At 41.8% G+C, this 13,506-nt stretch overlaps 2 long non-coding RNA genes across 2 annotated transcripts in view; one reads left to right on the top strand and one right to left on the bottom strand.

Annotated features, from left to right (window-relative positions):
* The window catches only part of LOC137307093 (uncharacterized), a 50,002-nt gene that overhangs the window by 22,094 nt on the left and 14,402 nt on the right, over positions 1-13,506 (top strand). The window contains exon 3 of the long non-coding RNA XR_010959031.1: positions 13,194-13,265. This is a non-coding gene — a long non-coding RNA (uncharacterized lncRNA). The remainder of the gene's footprint in view (positions 1-13,193; positions 13,266-13,506) is intronic.
* On the bottom strand, positions 568-2,355 carry LOC137307092 (uncharacterized). The gene is made up of 2 exons (XR_010959030.1): positions 2,196-2,355; positions 568-867 (listed from the first exon to the last, which is right to left on the bottom strand). It is a non-coding gene; the product is annotated as an uncharacterized lncRNA (long non-coding RNA).

Below are 13,506 nucleotides of genomic sequence, written 5' to 3'. Positions count from 1 at the left end.
GCTGTTGGGTTATAATCACAGATTTTGAACCCATACCATTGTGTTCAGTAAGTAATGATTTTGACATAGTTACTGATGTCAGAGCAGCTTCATCCAACAGCATCGAGTTATACTGCCAGCTTCACATGGGTCTCTTTTCAATCGCCCTCAACACTGGTATATCAAACTCTCCCAGGGCAGGTACGGCAAGGGTTAGATAGAGAGTGAAGCCCCTTCTACACTGTCTCCATCAAATACTCCCAGGGCAGGAAGAGCACGGGCTTGATTCAAAGTTGAAGCTCCCGCTTCAATGACCAATCAAGCAATCTGATGGACCTGATGCAATGTGTGTCGCCTTCCAATCTTCCTGAAGAAACCCGGTCAAGTGAGATATCTTGAACCTTGAACGCCTGTCTTATTTCAGTAACTTTCTGAATGTGTTATTAGGCACTTTCAGAGATTCCCTGCTCTGGTCTCCTCTTCTCATTACCTACGATTCCCACATCTTCCCGCAGTCTCATAAGACCCCTGAGCACGCAAACCTGGGACACAATGATCCAAAAGAGAAACAAGACACGGATATGAAGCTGTGATCAATGCAGTGAGATTTATTTCTGAGTACAGCCCATTATTCAGACAGCAGTAATACAGGGTCAGAGGGTTATGGGACGCACACAATCAAACAGAGCCTGCTCCCCGTGAACGAAGGTTTCATTCAGTGAGAACTTGGAGCGCTCGAGCTGGTGAGAATCCATCACTGGATCTTGAACTAGTTCGGTCTGCAACATTGGAACCCATCGTGGCAGATCAGCAGCAGAGTCGCCTCGTTTGTGTTACAAGATCCCTCACGACACATTGCTCCAACCGAGCTACAGTTGAACAAGTGCACTAAAATCCAAAATGAAGAGTTAATTAATTGACCGTTCTGAACACAGAGGGTGGGAGATCAATGAGAAAACATGAAGCTGAGTCTGTCCGTGTTACTGGGACTGACTCTGCACCACACATGAACCTCAGCTCATTTGTACTTCATTAAACCTCACACTGACCCCTCCCCGACCTGCAGAGACTCACTCTTTGTTCTCAAGGGCAGCACAATAGCTTTTCCACAGAATGGAGCCCACCATTCCCGCTCTCTGAGACCAGAGACAAAGAAAAGAAAGATCTGACATTTATATAGAGCCTTTCCCGTCAACAGAAGGGTCGAAGGTGTTTCAAAGACAAAGGATTATTTCTGAAGTGCCGACACTATTTTGTAACCAAATTGCTCACAGCAAAGTCCCACAAACATCAAATGAGACTTGACAGTGTGGGGAGTTTCTGGTCATGTTAGTTGAGAGAGTAATGTTGGTCCAGGACACCAGGAGAACTCCCAGCTCTTCAAATAATGCCACCAAATGTTTCCTGCCCCATGAACGGGAAGACAAGGTCTCCGTTTAACGATTCATTCAAAAAATGACACCTATAACAGTGCAGCACTCCCCCAGTGCTGGGCTTTATGTACTGGAGTGGCACATCAACCCACAACATGTTCACTCAATTCCCAACTGAGGCAAACTGACACCCGGCGACTGAAACTTGATAGTTTCACCGTTGATTCCTCTACTTAGTTCATGTCCTCATATTCTGATCTCTATGAAGACTGCAGAATTATTAGGATTCAGAAACCTGTTTTGAAACCCTTTTGATCCAATCCCCTGCCCTCATGTTATGAAAATCTGACTCGTGTCTGGGGTCCGGTTCCACAGATGCCTCCAGTATCGCTCCCAATTCACCATTCTTCATCTGGGTCTGAGCAGTGAGTGTGGGGGAAAGGGGCTGAAGGAGTTCCTGATGCCGTTCGCACTCTCACACTTTGTAGCAGGTAGCACTGATCGGGAGCAGGAACTGTGTGTTTCGCCCTCCGTAATACCTGGGCACTGAGGCCAATTACTGAGTCTCCCAAACAGGTCAATGCTCCGGCTGAGATCCACTGACTTGGCACTGGCCAGTAATTTGTGCTTTAATTCCTGGTCTGTTTGGATCATCAAACAACACCCGCCATTCCCACTACCCGCTCAGGTACCGACTAAACAATCGGGGGATTTAGTTGGTTCAGGTTAAATTCTTCAATCATTCTTACAATAATATTCATTTAACCAATCAAACCGTGAGCTTCAATCAGATCATAAAATAGTTTAAACAAAACTTGGTGCTGAGAGATCAGAGAAACTTACGTATGGTACTTCCGACAAATGCTCTTCCTTCCAACCTCCACCGATCAGCAGGGATGGACTGAGTCAGCACCAGGACTCCAAATACCAAGAGCAGGACTTTCATCATCTTCCGCTGAGTTCCTCAGAGTCAGGGTCAGACGGCTGGAGTTCACAAGTTCTGTATCTAGACTCAGAGAGTTTGCTGTATTTATAATCGCATACACGGGGAGGGACTCTCTGAAAATATTCGGAGAAAACGAATTTCCCTTCTGTGTAACCGTGAATCAGTTGGCAGCTTGCCTCAGTTGGCAGTTCTCTATCTTTCAGATCACAAGGTTGTTTTTTTGGCCCCACTTCTGGTTTTAAAACTCGAGCTGATCTGACAGGATGTGCCAGGCACACAAGCAGGACATTTCACCCTTTACTCCACCCGAAGTATTGCATCCACATGAGCTCGAAATCAGACCCCTCTTTCATGCACGCTCTCCGTGCACTTTAATATTTCACGGTCTGATCTCTGTTCCACCGGTAAGCAGACACAGAATGTTCCTGAACTGACTGCACATCGCTTTTAAACGGGCACGGAATGACCCGGGACTGACAGCAAACCCCTTTTAAGCAGACGCACAATTATCCGGGACTGACAGCACACCCCTTTTAAACAGACACAGAATGATCCGGGACTGACAGCACATCCCTTTTTAACAGGGACAGAATGATCCGGGACTGACAGCGCATCCCTTTTAAACAGGGATAGAATGATCCGAGACTAACAGCAAACCCCTTTTAAACAGATACAGAATGATCCGGGACTGACAGCGCATCCCTTTTTAACAGGGACAGAATGATCCGGGACTGACAGCGCATCCCTTTTTAACAGGGACAGAATGATCCGGGACTGACAGCGCATCCCTTTTTAACAGGGACAGAATGATCCGGGACTGACAGCAAACCCTTTTGAACCAGACACAGAATGATCCGGAAGTGACAGCGCATCCCTTTTAAATAAAAACTAAATGATTAGGGATTGAAGTTGAGGAGGAGTGTGAAATTTTGGATGGGATAAACATAGTGAGAGAGGAAGTATTAAGAGAATTAACTTCTTTGAAACGGGATAAATCACTCGGGCCGGATGAAATGTATCAGAGGCCGTTAAAAGAAGTCAGGGAGGAAATAGCGGAGGCTTTAACAATCATTGTTCAAACTTTACTGGATCCAGGGGCAGTGCAGGAGTAATGGAGGACTGCGAACATTGTACCGCTGTTTAAAAAGGGAGTGAGGGATAGGCCGATTATTACAGGCCAGTCATTCTAAACTCAGTGGTTGGCAAATTATTGGTATCAATTCTGAGGAACGGGATATACTGTCACTGAGAAAGGCATGAACTGATCAAGGACAGTCAGCACGGATTTGTTAAGGGGAGATCGTGTCTGACTGACTTGATGGAATGTTTCGATGAGGTGACAAGGAGGATCGATGAGAGTAGCGCAATTGATGTAGTCCACATGGATTTTAACAAGGCTTTTGACAAGGTCCCACATGGCAGATTGATCAAAAAAGTAAAGGCCCATGGGATCCAAGGGAGAGTGGCAAATTGGATCCGAAATTGGCTCTTTTGCAGGAAGCAAAGTGTAATGGTTGACGGATATTTTTGCCACTGGAAGGCTGTTTCCAGTGGGGTGCCGCACTGCTCGGTACCAGGTCCTTTTCTTTTTGTGGTATACATTAACGATTTCGACTTAAACGTAGGGGGCATGATTAAGAAATTTGCGGATGAAACAAAGATAGGCCATGTGGTTGACAGTGATGAGGAAAGCTGTCGACTGCAGGAAGATATCAATGTACTGGTGAGGTGGGCAGAAAAGTGGCGAATGGAATTCAATCCGGAGAGCAAACAAGGCAAGGGAATACACAATAAATGAGAGGATACTGTGAGGTATAGATGAAGTGAGGGACCTTGGAGTGCATGTCGACAGATCCCTGAAGGTTGCAGGAAAGGTTGATAAGGTGGTTAAGAAGGCATATGGAATGCTTTCCTTTGTTAGCCCAGGCATAGAATATAAAAGCAGGGATGTTACGCTGGAACTGTATAAAACACAACTGAGGCCAACATTTGAGTACTGCGCACAGTTCTGATCACCACATTACTGGAAGGATGTAATTGCACGGGAGAGGATGCAGAGGAGATTTACGAGGATGTTGCCAGGACTGGAGAATTTTACCTCGGCTGGTGTTGTTTTCCTTGTAATAGAGGAGGCGGAGGGGTGATTTGATTGAGGTGTCCTAAATTATGAGGGGCCGAGATAGAGCAGGTAGGAAGGACCTATTTCCCTTAGTGGAGGGGTCAATAATCAGGGTGCATGAATTGAAAGTGATTTGTAGAAGGTTTAGAGCGGAAATGAGGATTCTTTTCTCACCCAGAGAGTGGTGGGCGTCTGGAACACACTGCCTGAGAGGGTGGTAGAGGCAGAAACCCTCAACTCATTTAAAAAATGCCTGGATGTGCACCTGAAGAGCCTTGACCAACAGGACCATGGACAAAATGCGGGAAGGTGGGATTGGGCTGGGTGGCTCGTTTCTCAGCTGGCGCGTACACGATGGGGAGAATGGCCTCATTCTGTTCCGCAATTTTTCTATGACTCTATGATTCTAGGCATGGAATGATCTGGGACCGACAGCGCACGCCGTTTAAACAACCACAGAATGATTCGGGGCTGACAGCACACCCTTTTTAAACAGGCCCAGAATGGTCCGGGACTGACAGCACACCCCTTTAAAGAGGCCCAGAATTATCCTGGTCTGACAGCACACCCCATTTAAACAGACACAGAATGATCCGGGTCTGACAGCACACCCCATTTAAACAGAAACAGAATGATTCGGGACTGACAGAACACCCATTCTAAACAGGCACAGAATGATTCGGGACTGACAGCACACCCCAACTAAACAGGCCCAGAGCGATCCGGGACTGACAGCACATCCCTTTTAAACAGGCCCAGAGTGATCCTGGACTGGTATATATTAATCATCTGGACTTGGGTATACAGGATATAATTTGAAAGTTAGCAGAAGAGACGAAACTCAGAAACGGGGTAAACAATGTAGAGGATAGTAACAGTCTTCAGGAGGACACAGACAGACTGGTGAAATGGGTCCATCCATGGCAGATGTAAATTAACGAAGAAAAGTGTGAAGTGATACGTTTGCTCGAAGAATAGGAGAGACAATGTGGGGGAACAGAGCGATCTGTGGGTATATGTTCACAAATCTTTGAAGGTGGCAGGACAAGTTGAGAAGGCTGTAAAAGATGAGAAATCCCGGACTTTATTAATAGAGGATAGAGGACAAATAGAAGAATAACATACTAAAACATTATAAAACACTGCTTAGGCCTCAACGGGAGTATTATGTCCAATCTCAGCACCGCACTTTAGCAAGGATGTCAAAGCCTCAGAGAAGGTAGAGAAGAGATTTACCAGATTGATTCCTGGGATGAGGGACTTCAATTATGTGGAGTGACTGAAGAAACTGTTTTTTTTCTCCTTCGAACAAAAAAAAGTTAAGGGGTGATTTGATAGAGGTATGAAAATCATTAACAGTTTTGATAGAGTAAATAATTAGAAGCTGTTTGCAGTGGCAAACGGCTCGGTAACCAAAGGACTCAGATTTAAGATGATCGGCAAAAGAGCCAGTGAAGATATGCGGTCGTTTTTTTTTCCGCAGCGAGTTGTAATGATCTGGAATGCGCTGCCTGAAAAGTGGTCGAAGCAGATTCAATAGTAACTTTCATACTAATGTGTAAAAGGGAATTGGATAAATCCTTGAAGGGTAAAAAATTGCAGGGCTTTGAGGAAAGAGCAGTGAAATGAGATTAATTGAACAGGTCTTTCACAGAGCTGTCACAGGCACGATGGGGTCAAGTCTTTGAAAACTGTGTAATATCGGCCTGAATCATCTCTCATCTGTACAACAATGTGTAACATAGGCCTGAATCATCTCTAATGTACACAACAATGTGTAACATAGGCCTGAAAGTTCTCCAATGGACACAACAATGTGTATCATAGGCCTGAAACATCAATAATACATCCAACAATGTGTAACATAGGCCTGAATCATCTCTCATAGAAACAACAACGTGTAACATAGGCCTGAAACTTCTCTAATGCATACAACAATGTGTAACATAGGCCTGAATCACATCTAATGTATACAACAATGTGTAACATAGTCCTGAATCATCTCTCATAGAAACAACAACGTGTAACATAGGCCTGAAACTTCTCTAATGCATACAACAACGTGTAACATAGGCCTGAATCAACTCTAATGTATACAACAATGTGCAACATAGGCCTGAATCATCTCTAATATACACAACAATGTGTAACATAGGCCTGAATCATCTCTGATGTACACAACAATGTGTAACATAGGCCTGAATCATCTCTAATGTACACAACAATGTGTAACATAGGCCTGAATCATCTCTAATGTGCACAACAATGTGGAACATAGGCCTGAATCATCTCTAATGCACACAACAATGTGTAACATAGGCCTGAATCATCTCTAATGTACACAACAACGTGTAACATAGGCCTGAAACATCTCTAATGTGCACAACAATGTGTAACACAGGCCTGAAACATCACTAATCTCTGAACCACTGTGTAACATAGGCTTGAAACATCGGCAATCATTGCAAAAATGTATAAAATATGCCTGAAACATCTGCAATCGTTACGACAACTTGGAACATAGGCCTGCATCATTTCCAATCCCTGCAGCAATGTATAACATAGCTCTGAAACATCGCTATCTCAACAATAATATATGACTTAGGCCAGAAACGTCTCTAATATTTGCAACAATATATAAAATAGGCCTGAAACATCTCGAATTACGACAACAATGCATAACATGGGTCTAAAACTTCTCTTAACTCCACAAAAATATATAACAGGCTTGAAACATTTCTATTGTCTGCAACAATATATATCATGTGCCTGAAACACATTTAATCTCGACATCAATGTATGCAATAATGCTAAAACTTCTCTAATCTCAACAACAATGTGTACCATAAACCAGAAACGTCTCTAATCTCTTACACAATGTATACAATAAGCCTGAAACTTCTCTAAATGCTACAACAATGTATAACATGGGCCTATATCAGCTCCAATATCTACAACAATGTATAACATGGGCCTGAAACATATATAATCTCTGCAACAATATGTAACATAGGCCTGAAACATATCTAATCTCTGCAGCAATGTATAAAAAAGAACTAAAGCATCTTTAATCTCAACAAAAATGTGTTACACATGCCAGAAAAATCTTTACTCTCTGCAACAATATAAGAAAAAGGCCTGAAACCATTCTAAACTCAACAATAATATATAACATCGGCAGCAAGCGGCTCGGATATTTGCAACAAGATATAAAATAGGCATGAATCATCTCTAATATCTATAACAATGTACAATATAGGCCAGGATCATTTCTAATCTCTGCAACAAGATGTAACATAGGCTTAAAACATCTGTAACATCTGTTACAATGTATAACAAAGACCTGAATCATTTCCAATGCCTAAAACAACGTGTAACGTAGGACTGAAACATCACTAATCTGTAAAACAAGGTGGGACACAGGCCCGAAACATTTCTACCCATTGCAACAATGAGCAACAAAGCCCTCAACTATCTGTAATCTTTGCAACAATGTATAACATTATCCTGAAACAGCTGGCATCTCTACAACAATGTGCAACTTCGGCCTGAAATATCTGCAATCGCTACAGCAATATATAACATGGTCCTCAAACATCACTAATTTATACAACAATAGATAAAATTGACCTGGAACATCTCTAATCTCTACAACAATGCATAACATCGGCCTGCAACAATGTAGAAAATGGGCCTGATACAACTCTAATCATAGAAACATAGAAACATAGAAAATAGGAGCAAGAGGAGGCCATTCGGCCCTTCGGGCCTGCTCCGCCATTCAAAATGATCATGGCTGATCGTCTAACTCAGTATCCTGTTCCCGCTTGTACCCCATATCCCTTTAGCATTAAGAAATATATCTATCTCCTTCTCAAATACATCTAATGACTTGGCCTCCACTGCCTTCTGTGGTAGAGAATTCCACAGGTTCACCACCCTCTGAGTGAAGAAATCTCTCCTCATCTCGGTTGTGAATGGCACACCCCGTATCCTGAGACTGTGACCGCTGTTTCTGGACTCCCCAGCTATCGGGAACATCCTCCCTGCATCGAGTCTGTCGAGTCCTGTTAGAATTTTATGTTTCGATAACATCACACTTCATTCTTCTAAACTCTGGTGAATACAGGCCGAGTCGTCCCAATCTCTCCTCATACGTCAGTCCTGCCATCCCAGGAATCAGTCTGGTAAACCTTCGTTGCACTCCCTCCATGGCAAGGACATCCTTCCTCAGATAAGGAGACCAAAACTGCACACATGCTCCAGATGTGGTCTCACCAAGTCCCTGTATAACTGCACAAAGACATCCCTGCTCCTGTACTCAAATCCTATTGAAATGAAGGCCAACATACCTTCGCCTTCCGAACTGCTTGCTGCATCTGAATTCTTGCTTTCAGCGACTGGTGTACAAGGACACCCAGGTCTCATTGCACCTCCCCTTTTCACAATCTATCACCATTCAGATAATAATCACTACAAAAATGTATGACAAAGGGTTAAAACGTCGCCAATCCCTACAGTAATGTATGACATAAGCCTGAAACATCTCCAATCTCTTGCAACAGTGTATAACATATGTCTGAAATATATCTAATTTCGACATCAATGTGTAACATAGGTCTGGAACATCTCTCATCTCTGCAACGATGTGCAGCATATGCTTGAAAAATCTCTAATCTATAAAACCATGCATCGCACAGGCCTGTAACATGTCTAATCTCTCCAACAATGTGTAACGTTGTCTTGACGCATCTGTAATCCCTACAAAAATGTATAACATAGGTATGAAATGTTTATAATCTCGTCATCAATGTATAAAATAGGGCTGACACATCTCCAATCTCAACAACAATATGTACCATAAACCAGAAACATCTCTAATCTCTGAAACGATGTACAATGTCGGTCTGAAACGTCTGCAAACTCTACAACAATATATAACATAGGCCTCAAATATCTCTAATCTCCAGAACAATCTGTAAAATAGGCCCGAAACATCTGTGATCGTTGCAACACTGTATAACATGGCCCTGTCACTTTTATATGTTGTAATATTATGTAACACATTGTTGTGGAGATTAGAGATGTTTCAGGCCAATGCTGCACATTGTTGAAGAGATTAGAGATGTTTCAGGCCTATGTTAGACATTTTCCGAGATTAGAAATGTTTCCAGCCTATGTTATAGATTGCTTTTGAGCTTCGAGATGTTTGAGGGCCTTGTTACACATTTTTGAAGAGATTACACATGTTTCAGGCCTATGTTACACATTGTTGTAGAGATTGAAGATGTTTGAAGCCTACTTTAGACATTGTAGTAGAGATTAGACATCTATCAGGACGATGCTGCACGTTGCAGTAGCGATTACAGACGTTCCAGCCTGTGTTACACGTTGTTGTATAGATAACATGTTTCAGGCCTATATTACACATTGTTATGGAGATTAGAAATGTTTCTAGCTCATGTGATACATTGTTGTTGGGATTGCAGATGTTTCAAGCCTATGTTACGCATCTTTGTACAGATTAGAGACGTTCCAGGTCTATTTTTTTACATTGTTGTAAAGATTTGAGTTTTTTCAGGCCTTTGTTACGCATTGTTGTAGAGATTAGAGAGGTTCCAGGTCTATTTTACACAATGTTGTCGAGATTAAAAATGTCTCAGGCCTACGTTATACATTGTTGCAGAGATTGCAGATGATTCAGGCCGACGTTACGGGTTGTTGTCGAGATTAGAGATGTTCTAGTCCTATGTTGCACATTGCTATAGAGATTAGAGATGCTTCAGGCCTATATTTCACATTGCTTTATCGATTACAAATGTTTCAGGCCTGTGTTACCATAGTTGTACAGAAGACCGATGTTTCAGTCCCATGTTGTACATTGTTGCGAAGATAACAGTTATTTCAGGTCTGCGTTGCACATTTTTGCAATGAAAAGTGGTCATTTAGGTCTGTGTTCCACATCGTTGTAGAGATTAGTGCTGTTTCTGGCCTATGTGATACATTGTTTCAGAAATAAGAGATGTTTCAGGCCTCTCTTACACACTGTTGCGAAGATTACAGACGTTTCAGGTCTCTTGCACAATTTTGCAATGAGTAGAAATGATTGAGTCCTTTGTTACACATTGTTCTGGAGATTGGAGATGTTCCAGGCCCATGTTATACAATGTTGTCGAGATTAGAGATGCTCCAGGCCTATGTTGCATATTGTTGTAGATATTGGAGCTGCTAAAGGCCTATGTTACACATTGTTGCAGTCATTGCATATATTCCAGGCCTTTATTACATCACGTTGTGGAGATGACAGATGTTTCAGGCCCATGTTGCACATTTTTGCAATGAATAGAGGTAATTAGGCCTATGATACATGCTGTTGCAGAAATTAGAAATGTTTCAGGCCCATGTTATACATTATAGCAAAAATTACCGAAGTTTCTTGTCGATGTTAGAGGTTGTTGTGGAGGTTAGTTTTGATTCAGGCTTATGTTTTATATCGTTGCAGAGATTGGAGATGTTTCAGGCCTATCTTACACATTGTTGTACAGATTAGTGATGTTTCATTCCCCTGTTATACATTGTTGTCGAGATTAGTGATGTTTCATTCCCGTGTTATACATTGTTGTAGAGATTAGTGATGTTTCATTCCCGTGTTATACATTGTTGTAGAGATTAGTGATGTTTAATTCCCGTGTTCTACATTGTTGTGGAGATTAATGATGTTTCAAGCCAATTTCATACATTGATGTAGAGATTAGAGATATTTCAGGCTCACGATAAACATTGTTGGAGAGATTACAATTGTTTCAAGCCGATGTTACACATTGTTGTAGCGATTACACATTTTCATGCCAATGCTGAACATTCTAGTACTGATTACAGATGTTTCAGGCCTGTGTTACAGTTTGTTGCAGAGATTATACCTTTTCAAGCCTATGCTGCACATTGTTCTAGCGATTACAGGTTTCCCGTGCCGATGCTACGCATTGTTGAGAGATTGCAGATGTTTCAGGCCTATGTTACGCATTTTTCTAGAAATTAGTGATATTCCAGGTCTATTTTGTACATTATTGCAGAGATTAGAGATGTTTTGGGCCTATATTACACATCGTTGTAGAGATTACAGATGTTTCAGAACCAAGTTACTCATTGTTGTCGAGGTTAGAGATTTTTCGGGCCATGTTATACATTGTTGCGAAGATTTCAGATGTTCTTATTCCATGTTGCACATTTCTGCAATTAATAGATGTGTTTCAGGCCTGTGTTGCACATTGTTGCAGAGATTAGAGATATTTTTGCCCTATGTTATATATTATTAGAGATTAGAAATGTTTCAGGCCTGTTTCAAATATTGCTGCAGAGACTAGAGGTGTTTCTGGCCCATGTTACACATTTGTGTTGAGATTTTTGTCATGAAAAGAGATGTTTCACGCCTATGTTGCACATTGTTGTAGCGTTTGCAGATGTCCCAGGCCTTTGTTACATAATGTTGTGGAGATGACAGATATTTCAGGTCCATGTTGCAGATTTTTTGCAATGAATAGAGGTCGTCAGGCCTATGTTACACATTGTTGTAGAAATTCGTGATGTTTCAGTCCCAAGTTATACATTGTTGCAAAAATTACAGCTATTTCTGACCTATGTTACGGGTTGTTGTAGAGATTAGATTCGTTTCATGCCTATGTTATACATTGTTGCAGAGATTGTAGGTGTTTCAGGCTTAAGTCAGACATTGCTGCAGAGATTTGAAATGTTTCCTGTCTATGTTATACATTGTGGTAGAGACTAGATATGTTTCAGTCTTGTGTTCCTCATTGTTCTTTAAACAACAAATGTTTCAGGTCCATGTTATATATTGTTGTGAAGATTACAATGTTTCATATCTATGTTGCTCATCTTTGCAATGAGCTGAGGTATTTCAGGCCTATGTTACAGATTGTTGCAGAGATTAGAGATGTTTCAGGTTGACGATACAAACTGTTGTTGAGATTAGAGGTGTTTCAGCCCTATTTTATACATTGACGGAGAGATTAGACATGTTTCAGGCCTAATTTATACATTGTTGTGGAGATTAGATATATTTGAGGCTTATGTTGTACACTGTTAGAACGATTACAGCTGCTTCATGCCTATGTTACACTTTGTTGTCGCGATTGCAGATGTTTCAGGTCTATGTTACGCATTTTTCTAGAAATTAGACTTGTTCCAGGTCTATTATATACATTGTTGTAGAGGTTAGAAACGTATCAGGCCTATGTACACATCGTTGCAGAGATTAGAGATGTTCCAGTCCCATTGTGGTAGAGATTAGAGATGTGGTTACTCATTGTGATAGAGATTAGAGACTTTTCGGGCCCATGCGACACATTGTTGCAGCGATGACAGATTGCTCTGGCACATGTTATACATTGCTGCGAAGAGTGATTATGTTTCAGGCTATGTTGCACATTTCTGTAATTAATGGATGGGCTTCAGGCTTATGTAACACTTGTTGCAGAGATCAGAGATGTTTCTGCCCTGTTGCAGAATATTGCTGAGATTAGAAAAGTTCCAGGCCTATTTCATATATTGCTGCAGAGACTAGTGTTGTTTCTGGCCCATGTTACACCTTTTTGTTGAGATTTTTGCAATGACTAGAGATGTCTCAGGCCTATGTCGTACATTGTTGTAGCGATTGCAGATGTTCCAGGCCTTTGTTACATAATGTTGTAGCGATGACAGATGTTTCAACCCATGTTGCACATTTTTGCAATGAATACACGTGTTTCTGTCCTATCAGGTCTTGCGGACCTCAAGTGTCCACAGCGGTAGAACTGCAACTGAAGCCCGCAGCAAAGAGCGCACAGCACAGGTAAGCTTTCCCATTCCTTGACAGAACAGAATCACCACTTCCCTTCGGGCTTGAACTTGCAGGTTAACGGGAGTCCCCTGGGAAATAGTGGACAGTTTAAACTCCGGTCGTTGTCATACATTTCCTTGTAAAATAAGTTTCTCAGTGGCGTAGAAGCACAAAGAGTCCGAGAGATATCGATTCATAAATTATTAAATGTGGCAATGCTCCAACAACAAGAACTTGCATTCAGATAATGCCC

The sequence above is a fragment of the Heptranchias perlo genome, chromosome X (genome assembly GCF_035084215.1).
Source record: "Heptranchias perlo isolate sHepPer1 chromosome X, sHepPer1.hap1, whole genome shotgun sequence".
Taxonomy (NCBI): Eukaryota; Metazoa; Chordata; class Chondrichthyes; order Hexanchiformes; family Hexanchidae; genus Heptranchias; species Heptranchias perlo.
The sequence above is the reverse complement of the archived record's forward strand: the minus strand, read 5'-3'. Positions and strand labels throughout refer to the sequence as shown.